Source organism: Desmodus rotundus, chromosome 6 (assembly GCF_022682495.2).
Source record: "Desmodus rotundus isolate HL8 chromosome 6, HLdesRot8A.1, whole genome shotgun sequence".
In the NCBI taxonomy this organism is placed as follows: Eukaryota; Metazoa; Chordata; class Mammalia; order Chiroptera; family Phyllostomidae; genus Desmodus; species Desmodus rotundus.
The window spans coordinates 129,738,489-129,748,481 of NC_071392.1; the positions used below are offsets into that span (position 1 = coordinate 129,738,489).

The following is a 9,993-nucleotide window of genomic DNA, read 5'->3' on the forward strand; positions in this document are numbered from 1 at the left end:
GAAATACATGGACCCATGTGAATATGGCAGGTTCAAAGGACAAAAGTGGAACTTGTTTCCAAACAGCTTCTGTGTCTCACCATGAGAAATGATGAAGTCTTTTGAAGAATAAACTTAAAGGGCCATCCAGATTGCAAAGACAGTGTTTTGTTTCATTATTTTCATTATTCAGTTCCATAATTCCTCTGAAGGTTGTTTAGAACATTGCTTTAGCATTGCAGAGAACAGATAAATTTAGAAGCTATTATTTAAGCCCTGACTTAGGTATTTATATGGCTCTGTAGTAATGTACCTTGCATCTCCATAATAATGATTATTCCTCCAATTATTTATATTTTCAGCTCTGCCTCTGCCAATTCTCTTTTAGCAATTACTGAGTTGTATTTACCCAAAATCAAATTCTTTTCTGTTCTTTTGTAATAAATTCAGCTGCAGCCCGAATATTTTGACTGAATATTCTGACTATAATTTTGACCTGCCTTAATTTTCAAGATTGTCAGAAGTAATTAGGGACGGAGAGATTTTCCCACTCCACATATGAAAATACAAAGATACTAGGAAGAGTCTCAAGTATCATTAACATCATCTTTCTGCCTGCTTTTTATATCACCCTGTACAATGGTCTATTTTACAGCCAGCAAGGTCTGTTATGGAAGTTGTCCCTTTCTTGCTAGTGTGTCAGGTTTTCCCTTCCACCAAGAAGCAAGAATATATTGTGATCCCATTGGGCTGTCATTGATGACTGTGTGACATTGGGCAATTTATTTAATCCTTCCTGCCTATTTTTCTTCATTGGAGATTACTTCTGGAGATTTTGCAAGAATTCCATGGAATAACATGTGTAAGGGATCTTGCAAAGTAATTGTCATATTATAGTACTCAATGCCATTAACTGTTAGGATTTGTAGGTATAGCAATGGAGAACTTTGAATTCATTATTTCTTATACATTTGTCTTCTAATGAAATAAACAGAAATTATATTCCAGAAAGACTTTTTTTCTTCCCTGAAACAACATGACCAAGAATAGCAATATTTTTGGAGGAATAAAGGTAAGATGAAGAAAGTTTAAAAAGTGAAGAGAGGTCTGTGTTACTGTCAGGACCTATCTTCCATCTAATAATAACCTAATTCACAGTACATTTAACTTTTTTATTTTGTAATGATTTAAATCTTACAGAGAAGATGCAAGAATACACCCATATACCCAATTACATAAGGGTAAAAGATGAAGGAGTCCGGGAATAAAGACAATTGTTTGTGAATTCACAGCTTCATTAAGGGCTTCCTTTGTTACCATCCTCTCCTTCAATTAGTGCAGAAATAGCCACACACTTATAGGACACTTTTGGCTGGTAGAATCCACCAATGCATGCCCAGTAAAGCATTGTCTCTAGGCTATAAGATAATCCAAATTCTTATGATTTAAGGTGAGATTTGTTTGAGCTTTGTTTATTTTGTTGTTGTTGTTGATGTTATGAAGCCCTTAATAACAAAGTTCTTCTTCACTGTAAAACCTAACTAGCTGGTAAATCTCGGGCTGACTCAGAGTTAAGTCATTAAGGGGATATGCTTGCTTTCTGGGTTTCTTTAATCCCGTAGTTTAGTATCTCTGATGTCAGATAAGCAAACTTCTCCAACTTTCCATTTTTGAACATAATACCCCTTTGCTAGCTACACACATACACAGTGTTGTACAAGCATCAAGAAAAATGGGATAGCCACAAAAATGAGTTTCATAAAGACAAGGGAACCATATACAAGAAAGGCAAAAACATTCAGGAAGAATAGCAGAATAGGAAGAGCATAGAGAGAGATATGTTAGCTTTCATGTCTAAAGAATTAGTAACTACATTATTACATTGATGTATAGTACCAAGGATATGAATTCTAAGAATGAAACTCAGCAAGTGAGTATTGCATCAAATACTAAATGCCAAAGATTATGAACAACATTGGTGAACATAAAAACAATAAGTATGAAATTTTAAAATTAGATTTGAAACCATGCATTATAACATTTATATTTTGTGTTGCAGGCTACAAAGCAGTATCCCCCGCCCCCTCATTAAAATCATAGTCATCTACATTTCCATAAATCTTCTTAATCAGACCATTTGCTCTTTGAAGACAAGAACTTGCCTTGCCAGTTTTGATCCCCATGCCAAGCACATAGTAGGACCTCTGCTTAACTGGTTCCTGCAATTCTCACAATAGCTCCATGAGGTAGAAAATTTGGTGTTATAAACAGTATTGACTGTGTTAGCACTAAGAGACCCTGTTGCATGGAGCTTGTGTAGAAATAAACATGGTTTTTGATCCCATAGAGCCGAGTTAGGTTTGAGCAATGTTAAGACACAGAAGCAAGATGTAGTCATCTGGAAGAGCCCTTAAATGGACTATTTATCCATCTATTTTGGTTGGCTTACAAGATGTCAGGCAAGAGTTAAACAACATGAAGAAAACATGGTGTTCAAATAAGGTAAATAAAACCAGTGTTCTCTCCTGTTATTTTGTAATGCTTTGGCTGCCTTTGAAAATACATCTGCCTACTGTCATGGTCAGTGATCCCTCTTGCCACCTTCCTTGAGAAATGGAGAAATTGGACACCTTTATTAAAAATTCTGAAATCCAAAATTGTAACTCTAGGTCACCCAAAATAAACCAACAGTAAACTCATTAGAAATGGGCAGCACACCTATGATCACACTCAACTTCCCCTCATCTCTTGAATTTCTTCAGGCCTTCATTGCTTTTCCATCCATATATCTCTTGCTGGGGTCTCCACCATGGTTGTTAGGAGGCAGAGGATTTGTTAGGAGGCAGAGGAATGAGAAGACATTGGGACTGAGGGCTTTCCTTAGCAGAGCTACCCAAAGTATGGTGCAAAGGAAAGTTGAAAAACTGTCAAAATGAGGTTGTTGTGCCATTTATTTATTTTATCATTGAATTTAAATTAGTGCTTCTTCCACCCCACAGGTAATTTAACTTTGGCTATAGGAAGGAAAAATTATACAAGAGAGTTGATCATCTATAGTGGTAAATGAAAACAAATATTGAAAAGCAGAAAGTAGGGTTATATTAAGAGGGTAGAGGGAATTAATCTTAACTCTACATATATTGCCCAATGGTTGAATTCCTTGAGTATTATGTTTGCTTTTCATAATTTATAACAGTTTTAATATCTAAGTATGAAATTTAAATGTTCCAAAAATAAAGTAGCAGACTTTTGAGCCAAATAAATCCACTGCTGTTAGCACACAGCAAATTGTATTCTGTGAATTGCTAAGTATTCATATGGCTAACATAGCCCAAGCAGAAACAAGAAGGTGATAAAAGAGCTAGAAAGGGCTGGATAAATAAGCCTTGAGTGAGGTATAGCTACTTTACACAATGGAATACTATGCAGCAGAAAGAAAGAAGGAGCTCCTACCCTTCCTGACAGCATGGCTGGAACTGGAGAACATTATGCTAAGTGAAATAAGCCAGGCCATGCAAGGCAAATACCATATGATCTCACCTGTAAGTGGAACCTAATCAACAAAACAAACAAGGAAGCAAAATATAACCAGAGACTCTGAAATAAAGAGCAAACTGACACTGACCAGAGGGGAGTGGGGAAGGAGATAAAGGGGGAAAGAAGGGGAAGCATTGTCAAGGAACATGTATAAAGGACCCAGGGACAAAGCCAAAGGTGGGTAAGATTGAGGGTAGGAGGCTGGGGGGAGGGCGAGGGAAAGTGGTGGAGGGAAAATGGAGACAACTGTCCTTGAACAACAATAATAAATAAATAAATATCTAAAGATCACAAAATTAAAAAAAAAAACCCTGGAAATAAATTAACAGATCTACCTTGTACACTCCAAATTTCTCTTGAGATGCTAAACTTGTTCCACAGCCTGAAGACAAGTAACAGACTGGAGAGGAGCAGCAGAAACTCCTTTTTGCCTTTCCATGCTCAGTTACAAAGGTGCACTAATTTCTGAACCCCCTGTGAACACTGGGATGGAATCTTATCCAGGTTGGCATTAGGAAGTATTTTTTTCTCCTCTTTGTGTTTTGATGCCCATCTTTGGTAAATGAAACAAATCCACATATTTCACTGATTATTTTTAGAAAAAGTTTGTGTTCAAGGAAGAGTCCAACCCAAAATGGTAGGCTGGTGTCGCTTCCTACCACTCTTCTCAGATACCCCTGAACATTGGCCCTCACAGAGTTTCCCTGTCTTCCCATTGAACAGGATAGACTTTTAGAGCTGCACAGTACCTGAGAGAGCATTTGCTTCAACTCTCGCAAATAAACTGAGGACCAGAGAAGGGTAGTAATTCATCTAAGGCCACACAGCTAGTAGGGAGCAGAACAGGGAGTTCAAGTCAGATATGCTGACACTTGGACCAAGGCTTCTTCAAGAAACTCCCCTAATTTCCCCCTCCCTCACTGAAACTGAAACTGAAATGTGTTTCTGCTACATGGTGTGAGGTTTTAGACATACTTTCAGTGTTCTAATGGGTAACGATAAGTTTATAAGAAAAATAATCTATGCCAGTATGTGAATAAAGATGCATGCATTTTTCTCTTTTGAGTAATATGTATTATTTGTTTGTGTAAATACTGAAAAGCATAAATATTATGGTCCCAGAGCTCTGTACCTAGATAACCTCTGTGGATTTAAAAATATATGTACATTTAGAATAATAATAAACATAACACTTATGCCCTGGCCAGGTGGCTTGGTTGGGGCATCACCCTGGGCACCAAAATGTTGTAGGTTTGATCTTCAGTCAGGGCACATACCTAGGTTTCAAGTTTGATTCCCAGTCAGGGTGGGTACAAGAGGCAACTGATTGATGTTTCTCTCACACATCAATGTTTCTCTCTCTCTCTCTACTCACTTCCTCTCCTTCTAAAATCAATAAACACAACCTCAGTGAGGATTAAAAAATAATAAGGGAGGAAGAAAACACTTATTAAATTCTTATTTTGTGCCAGGCACTATTCTGGGCACTTTACATATATTAACTCATTTCATTCTCAAAACAATGTTATGAAGTAAAAATTATTATTCTTGTTCTATAAACAAGAAATCTGAGGCCCATGAAGTTCACTGGTTTTAAGACTTGTGCTATAAGCCACTGACTGATTGGATATAGAGAAAGTATTAAAATGAAGAGTGAAGCCTTCTACCATGCCCTGCTGCCATCCTCCCAAAGGTTAGCATTATTTTGGGTTTCTTACCACAATAAAAAATAGTACAGCTATACTAATATACTATGAAATTTGTATATATCACACACACAGAGACACTACAGCACACTACAGCACCGTCACTTAGTGGTTGTTAGGCCTTTGCCTCCCTCTGGCTCAAGTGCCTGGACCTGGAGACTGGAGCTTCTCCTGCCCTGGGTCCTTTTGTAGGAGTGGGTAAGTGGGTGGATAGGGTTAGGATTTCACATCACCATGCAAACTTATACAACCTAAGATAGGAACGTGGTGAGTCATTAAACTTAAAACTAATCAATATAGTGTCTGTGCATTACCTATAAATTACCCTTACAGATATCCCTTGACCTTTGCTAACAGCCAAGAAAAAATCTTCAGCTATACCATGTAGGTGAAGAAATGGAACAACAATTAATATTTTGAAATATCCTACCCTGCAAAGTAGTAGGCTAAATACACTCTCCACCACCTTTATGCTTTCATTATTCCTAATCAACATCTCTTAGTCTTGTGTTTGGGCTAGGCTGCATTGTCTCAGAGTTGTAGATGCTACAGATTCAGCACAGAGATTGGGGTCAAGTTCAAGATTGATTAGAATTAGCCACTAGAATTAGCCACTCATGATATAGAGTCATGTATTTGCCACATTTACCAGTCTCAGAAATGGCCTTCAAATGACATGTCTGTTCATTCTCTGAGTATTCACTGGAATCTTAAATAGTCTACATCTTTTCTAAAATTACAACAGGCATCTTCCTTTCATTTATAAATTCATCTGATTATTTTTGCAGCTTTATTAAGATATATAATTGACATATGGTATTGTATAAGTTTAAGATGTACAACATGATGATCTGATATACATATATATTGCAAAATGATCACCACAATAAGGTTAGTTAACATGCCCATTATCTCACAGTTACCATAGTGCATAGTTATAATTTTTAATAGCTATTCTTTTAGCAACTTTCAAATATATAACATAGTATTGTTAACTATAACATTAGATCCCCAGCCTTTACTCATCATATAGCTGGAAAGTTGTACCTTTCAACCACTTTCATCCATTTCCCTCATCCCTGAACCCCTGGCAACCACCATTCTACTCTCTATATCTATGAGGTTAGGGTTTTTTTTAATTCCATGTAAAGGTAAAATCAGGGAGTATATGTCTTTCTCCAGCTTATTTCACTTAATATAATGCCCTCAAGGATTGTTCATGTTGTTGAAAATGGTAAGATTTCCTTTTCTATTGCTGAATGATATTCCGTTATACAAGGTCTGTCTAGAGAATATAACCAAAACAATTTGTGTGTCATCAGTGTAACCTGGCAGCTAAGGAGAGTGGACTGGAATGTGCATGCATGAGCAATGATGACTTCACTGTACTAGTCAGTGGAGGGCGGTAGATGCCATTGACTGAGCATGTGTACTGTGTGACCATCTCATTCAAAATCACTGGGTGAGCAGAGCCATGAATCTGCATTGAATTTTGCTTTAAGCTAGAACATTCCTCTGCAGAAACTATTTGGATGATTCTGAAGGCTGCAGCTATGGGCAACTGGTGATTTTCAGCTTCATCACAACACCACCCTAACTCAGGTATCACATCTTGTGCAGAGTTTTTTGGCAACACATCTGTTTACGAAACCCGAGAAGGTGGTGCTGGTCCTGCTGGATGCTACTCCAGATGCAAAGTGGTCATCGTGAAGAACGGTGATGATGGTACGTCAGACCGCTCCTACGACCATGCTCTGGTGGCTGGAATTAACTGCTATCCCCACAAAGTGACAGTGCCATGGGCAAGAAGAAAACCACCAAGAGATCTAAGATCAAGTCTTTTGTGAAAGTTCATAACTACAATCACCTCATGCCCACTTTGTGGATATCCCCTTTGGATAAAACTGTCATCAAGGACATCTTCAGAGACCCTGCTCTGAAATGCAAGGCCTGACAGGAGGCCAAGGTCAGGTTCAAAGAGAGGTACAAGGCCAGCAAGAACAAATGGTTCTTCCAGAAGCTGTGGTTTTAGATCTTTTTTTGTTTCAGTCATTAAAAAAAAAAAAATGTCCAGGTGACTCAGGCCCCCTACAGCCAAGATTTAGTGCCCTATAACTTCTGGCTTTTCCCAAAAATAAAATTACCTTTGAAAGGGAAGAGATTTCAGACTGTGGATGAGATTCAGGAAAATATGACAAGGCAGCCAATGGCCATTCCAACAAAGGATTTTGCAGAGTGTTTTAAACAGTGGAAGAGACACTGGGAAAACTGTGTGAGGTCCTAAGGTGACTACTTTGAAGGGGGCTGAGGCATCATTGTCCTATGTACAATTTTTCTTGTATCTTTTTAAATAAATGTTTGTATCTTTCATATTGCATGGCTGAATACTTTCTGGACATATCTCATATATATGCATGTATGCATGTGTACATATGTATATACATATGTAGTTTACATTTCTTGCTTATTCACCTATCAATGAACACTTAGGTTTTCTACTTCTTCACTGTTATGAATAATGCCGCAATGAATAGAGGGGTGCAGATATATCTTAGAGATAGTGATTTCATTTCCTTAGGATAAATACATAGAAGTAAAACTGCTGGATCATATGGTAATCCCATTTTTAATTTCTGAGTAATCTCCATACTGTTCTCTACAGTGGCTATATCAATTTACATTCCTACTAAGTGTGAGCAAGCATTCTCTTTTCTCACCAGCACTTATTATTCTTGTCTTTTTGGTAGTAGCCATTTTATTCGGTGTGAGGTTATATCTCATTGTGATTTTGATTTGCATTTCTCTAATTACCTTTGCATGTACCTGTTAGCCATTTGTGTATCTTTGGGGAAAAAAATGTCTATTCAGATCTGTTGTCCATTTTCTAATTGGATTATTTAGGGTTATTTTGCTATTGAGTTGTATAAGTTTTTTATATATTTTTATATTAACTCCTAATTAGATATATTATTTATAAATAACTGCTCCCATACCATAGGTTGATTTTTTCATTTTGTTGATCATTGCATTTGCTGTGCAGAAGCTTTTAAATTTGATGTAGCTCCATTTGTTGGTTTTTGTTTTTGTTGCTTGTGTTTTGGTGTCATACCCATACCCAGGTAAAGCTGCAAGCTATGTTTAGCAATCTGGCAGGGTTATTTACTAAGCAACACTGCTAGGCGGGGTTGTTTAAGTTGAGCTCTGCAGCTGGGCAGTACCATAGGCTGGACTCTGAGGCTGCTCAGAGCCACTTTTCAAGTTCCTGGGTACGTGGGGCCAGGAGCTATATGCTCAACAGTTGGGCAGGACTGAGAATTTGCTCCCTTATCTGAGAAAACCTTAGGATGTGCTCCACAGCTGCCAGGCATCTGTGGCTAGGCTTCCCAAAGGGGAAGGACTGGAGGCTATGCTCAGCAGTTGAATGGGACTATAAATTTGCTCCCTTGCCCAGGTGGAGGAGACATGTAATGGGCTCCATGCAATGGGGGCCCAAATCAGGCAGAACTGCCATCCAAACACCCTGCCTGATTGAGGACACTGGCTCAGCTCTGTAGATGGGCAGATCCACTGGCTGCTTAGGTATCACTGCAAGCAGGAATGTGGTCCTCCAAGGTCTGAGTCTTAGTGGCTCTAAGCTGCCTCCCCCTTTTCCATCTCTATCAGATCATCACTGGTCTAGTCCAGTATTTCCCCTAGTGGTTCCTGTGAGGTAAGACTAGAGCGAGACTCCTAGAAAGTGTTCCACAATGCTGGGGGAGTGGACGTCCAGAGAGAGCACCACGTGGGGCGCTCCTTTCCCAGGAACCATAGTCCCAGGGTGCACTCTCCATGCATTACTGTGCTGGCCTGGAGGATGGGCAATGCAGTTAGAGGGTAGCTGATCCTCTTACCCTTCTAGTGCAGTCCTTCTCAGTCTCTGTACTCCAGGGGGTCATGGCCTCAACCTCAAGTCCTGGGCCTCTCTCAGTTATATCTTGTCTATGGAGAATTGCTTGCTGGTCTTCTTATGGGGAGAGAGGGAGAATTCCTCAACATAATAAAGGCCATCTATGAGAGACCTACAGCCAACATCATACTCAATGGACAAAAACTTAGAGCTTTCCCACTAAGATCAGGAACAAGACAAGGATGCCGTCTCTCACCACTCCTATTCAACATAGTATTGGAAGTCCTAGCCACAGCAATCAGACAAGAAAAAGAAATAAAAAGCATCCAAATTGGAAAGGAGGAAATGAAACTGTCACTGTTTGCAGATGACATGATAGTGTACATGGAAAATCCTATAGACTCCACCAAAAAACTACTCGACCTAATAAATGAATTTCACAAAACAGCCAGATACAAAGTCAATACTCAGATATCAAAGGCATTTTTGTATACCGATAATGAAATATCAGAAACAGAATTCAGGGAAAAAATCCCATTTAATATAGCAAGAAGAAAAATAAAGTACCTAGGAATAAACCTAACCAAGGAGGTAAAAGACCTGTACTCAGAACAATACACAACACTGAAGAAAGAAATTAAGGAAGACACAAACAAATGGAAGCATGTACCATGCTCATGGATTGGAAGAATTAACATCATCAAAATGGCCATACTACCCAAAGTGATCTATAGATGCAATGCAATCCCTGTAAAAGTACCCATGACATATTTCACAGATATAGAACAAACATTTCAGAAATTCATATAAAACCATAAAGGACCCCAGATAGCTGCAGCAGTTTTGAGGAAAAAGAACAAAGCAGGAGGGATCACAATACTTGAT

The 9,993-nt window shown here is 38.5% G+C and overlaps 1 pseudogene; it reads left to right on the top strand.

Annotated features, from left to right (window-relative positions):
* The first annotated feature begins 1,015 nt into the window (after positions 1-1,015).
* LOC112303645 (large ribosomal subunit protein eL27-like) lies at positions 1,016-7,254 on the top strand (annotated as a pseudogene).
* Positions 7,255-9,993: the final 2,739 nt, after the last annotated feature.